This window comes from Eriocheir sinensis, unplaced genomic scaffold, assembly GCF_024679095.1.
Source record: "Eriocheir sinensis breed Jianghai 21 unplaced genomic scaffold, ASM2467909v1 Scaffold71, whole genome shotgun sequence".
NCBI lineage: Eukaryota > Metazoa > Arthropoda > Malacostraca > Decapoda > Varunidae > Eriocheir > Eriocheir sinensis.
The window spans coordinates 190,919-195,000 of NW_026112065.1; the positions used below are offsets into that span (position 1 = coordinate 190,919).

Genomic DNA, 4,082 nt, shown 5'->3' on the forward strand with positions numbered 1-4,082 from the left:
ACCCAGCTATCACCTTCCTCAACACTAAACATCCTCGGTCTATCCTTAACTCAAAATCTCAACTGGAAACTTCATATCTCATCTCTTACTAAATCAGCTTCCTCGAGGCTGGGCGTACTGTACCGTCTGCGCCAGTTCTTCTCCCCTGCACAGTTGCTGTCCATATACAGGGGCCTTGTCCACCCTCGTATGGAGTATGCATCTCATGTGTGGGGGGGCTCCACTCACACAGCTCTTCTGGACAGAGTGGAGGCTAAGGCTCTTCGTCTCATCAGCTCTCCTCCTCATACTGATAGTCTTCTACCTCTTAAATTCCGCCGCAATGCTGCCTCTCTTTCTATCTTCTATCGATATTTCCACGCTGACTGCTCTTCTGAACTTGCTAACTGCATGCCTCCCCCCCTCCCGCGGCCCCGCTGCACTCGACTTTCTACTCATGCTCATCCCTATACTGTCCAAACCCCTTATGCAAAAGTTAACCAGCATCTTCACTCTTTCATCCCTCACGCTGGTAAACTCTGGAACAATCTTCCTTCATCTGTATTCCCTCCTGCCTACGACTTGAACTCTTTCAAGAGAAGGGTATCAGGACATCTCTCCTCCCGTATTTGACCTTGCTTTCGGCCACCTCTTTTTTTTTTTTTTTTAGGAGCAGCGAATAGCGGGCTTTTTTTTATTATTGTTTTCTTTTTTGTGTGTGCCCTAAAGCTGCCTCCTTTGTTGTAAAAAAAAAAAAAAAAGCCTTCTCCAAGGTATGCGAAAAATACATTACTGCGATAAATGTTTTCACCGTAAATCGTGTGGCTTTCCTTCATTCCTTGATTGCGGGGGAAAGTTCAGGAAAGTATAGAATTATGTAACCATCATCGTCACAGCTCGCCGCCCTTTCCTCTCCCCGCTGAAAGCTTGATAAATGTGTGGTCGCCTCATCCCAAACGCCAAATAAAATAAAGCCAACTTTTTGAAGCCTTCCTTTAGTAGGCGCCAGACGTAAAGAATTCGACGGGAAGTGTCGACTGGATTCGGCGGTCAGTAAGGAATTCTAATTATTATTTATATTTTTTCTTACCGGTGAAGAGGTATGGATTAAGTCGGGAGGTCTTAAATCCCGGGGATCTGCTTAATAAAATCAACCTTTCATTGAGGGAAGTCGACCTCGGTAGGTAGATAAGGTTAAGCTGACAGTAAGGTTGTGGCTTAATGTCAGACTTCTCTGTGTGCCGCGGATTATAGGCGAGATAAGTGGAGGAATCACCCACGGCCGCCTCCTGCCTCTTTACTCGTCGAATGATCAAGGGGCAGGAACCTCTAAGGCGATGGCAGATGTATTGTTAGACTTAGAAAAGAGTCAGAGTTAAGTGCGAACCTTGTGTAACCTGTTAGTGAGAGGGGAAAGGGGTCTGAGGGAAGGAAGGAAGATTTGATAAAACAAAAGAGTGGAATTTGAATGGAATAAACTTACATGACTCAGCACTGGAAACTTCATTGGCTAACTATGATGAAGTTTTCGTAGGTGCTGGTGAGACCCCGTTAATTATAGCTTGGTGGAATTTCACGGTCGGGAGGTGAGGTTGGCTCGCCCTACAAGTAACGCTGAAATAATGAGTTTCTTTAATTGAAGTCGGCCGCACACCGGAGCAGTTTGTTCACGAACTGCATTATAATATGTAAACTTTTCCCCAGTAAAAATGATAAGTTACCTTTTGTGTTGTAATATTAACTTAAACGCACATGGGTTTTTTTTAGCCCCCCCCCCCCCCCCCTAAGCATTCTTCTCTGTTTTCCCGGTATTTTATCTCTATAGACCTACTTGGTACTTTGGGAGACCACTAAGAAATAAACACTTATAAGCATCTAACAGATAATTCTTTCCGTTGCAGGAGCCAAGATGGCGGCGAGCCCTTGCCGTGGTGCAGGGCGTGGCGTCCAAGGGGTACTGGCTGCTCCTGCTGCTTCTCTTGCTGCTGCCGCCACCACAGGCCGCCGCCGCCGGGCCCCCCGCGGAGAGCCAAGGTGAGTCTCCGCCCGTCACGCCAGAGGAGGTGCCGGCCGTGGAAGTCTTGGGGCAGGAGGAGTATAGTTACAACACCAGCAGCGTCCAGGGCGACTCTCCGCTCCTGCCTGACGACGCCGACGATTTCCTTCCGCCCATCATATCAACAGAGGCGCCCTTGGAGAACCCGAGTCCGCCAGGTGAGGTGCGGCTGCCTGGCCCGCCCGCTGCTGCCTGCTGTCTCGCCGCACGGCCTCTACTAACACCTGACTCGGGCGTCGCTGGGGATGCGGGTGGTGGTTGTATTAATGGTTGTTGTTGTTGTTGGTGGTGGTAGTGGTGGTGTAGGTGGTACTATATAGTGCTGGTAATGGTATTGTTGCTGGTAATAATATTGGTAATGGTATTCCTGTTGATATTAATGGTGGTGTTGATGGTGGTAAGATTAATATTGTCATTGGTATTGGAATTTTACGGTTTATGGAGGTAGTGATGATAGTGATGGTGGAAGTATTTTGTGTGATAGTTGTTGGTGGTGGTCATGTTGCCGCTACTGCTTGTGGTGGGGGCGGGTGACAGGGCTGTTGATAAACTATAAAGGAATAGATAAAATATTCTTAATTCTTTTGAATGGCAACTATTCGCAAATAAATCTTGATAAATAAGAAAAAATAACCGTGCTTAACTTTTATTTCATGCACAATGCGTGGATAACATGCCTTGGGTTCTTTATACATTAGTTATTTCCCAGTGTGTCGCGTAGGTACTCTTTCCTTCCATATCTGTTCCCTTTATCCCGTGTCCGTCCATTGCGATTTCTTAATTTTAGTTGCCTTTCTGCCTACTACACCCCTGGATTGTTTCTAATGAGACCAGAAGACATCCAATTCCTACTTGCTCTATTATTATTATTATTACTACTATTATCATCATCATCGTATATAGTAGTAGTATTTCAACTAGTATTAGCCTATGCCTCCCCATGTTGTACTCAGTCTTTCACCGCTAAATACAAAGTTCTCATTTACTACTCAACGGCAGGTTTTATAGTTTTTCACCTTCTTTGAATTCCACATATAGTACTTTACACCTAATTACTTTTTTTGCTTTGCACATTTGCGTCATATTATTACTAACAGTGGACATCAGATTGTTGGATCATTATTACAGTAAATATGAGATACATGGATAATTTTTAGAGGTGTTCATCATCTAGTAAAGTGGTTCGTGGAAAGTTGATATCATAGGAATAAGGTCTGGAAACACGTAGTTGGAACTTGGAGTATGCGCGTTGTGCTGAGTTTTTCCGTGGCTATGGTCTAAGAGTCTACAGGAACTGTCAAAGGGAAATCAAGAATGAGCTCGAGAGGCAGCATGAGCCAAGAATAGATGGCGTCGCTATAAACACTTGCCTGCGCCACGGTGGGCTCGAGCCGACTACCAGGCCCCCAAAGAAAGCCTACCGGCACCATAGGCCAAGCTGTAAAAAAATATATAAATAAAGGTAGTAGCAGCAGCAGTAGTAGTAGTAGTAGTAGTAGTAGTAGTAGTAGTAGTAGTAGTAGTAGTAGTAGTAGTAGTAGTAGTAGTAGTAGTAGTAGTAGTAGTAGTTTTCTTGTACTGTTTTCCAATATATTTAAAAAGGTGTAATGTACAATATGACCGTAACTGGTGAGTAAAGGATAAGCGTGCCGTAAAAAGGGTTGCCCTTAACGTCTAAATTTGCATTCCCTGGAAAGGCGGACGATGCGAGTAGACTTCATTAAAGTTTATAGATGGGTGACGGCCTTTGATGAGGGTCTGCTCGTAAAAGGGCATGCACTCTTAGCCATGGGTCGTTAGATCAATATAGATTTGTTAAACATGCAGGCAGGAATTGGTTTGCTAATAGAATGGTAGTCGAATGGAAGAGGCTTGGCAGTCGTGCATGTGGTGAATTTCACTGTGATAGGCACACTATTATTAATAGGTAAGGTAAATTCATTAATAGGATAATATTTTTATTGTAAAGGTTTTCATTGATAAGATAAGAAATACAGCTGGAGCTCCTCCCCTGAAGGTGTAATAAGAGCGACCCTCACTGAAGGGT

The 4,082-nt window shown here is 44.5% G+C and overlaps 1 protein-coding gene across 2 annotated transcripts in view; it reads right to left on the bottom strand.

Moving 5' to 3' along the window:
• Positions 1 to 4,015: 4,015 nt before the first annotated feature.
• Positions 4,016 to 4,082, bottom strand: part of LOC126994053 (serine-aspartate repeat-containing protein F-like) — a 2,710-nt gene continuing 2,643 nt past the window's right edge. For both annotated transcript variants that reach the window (XM_050853295.1, XM_050853294.1), the window contains exon 2: positions 4,016 to 4,082. This exon is cut by the window's right edge. The gene's annotated coding sequence lies outside the window, so the exon portion shown is untranslated.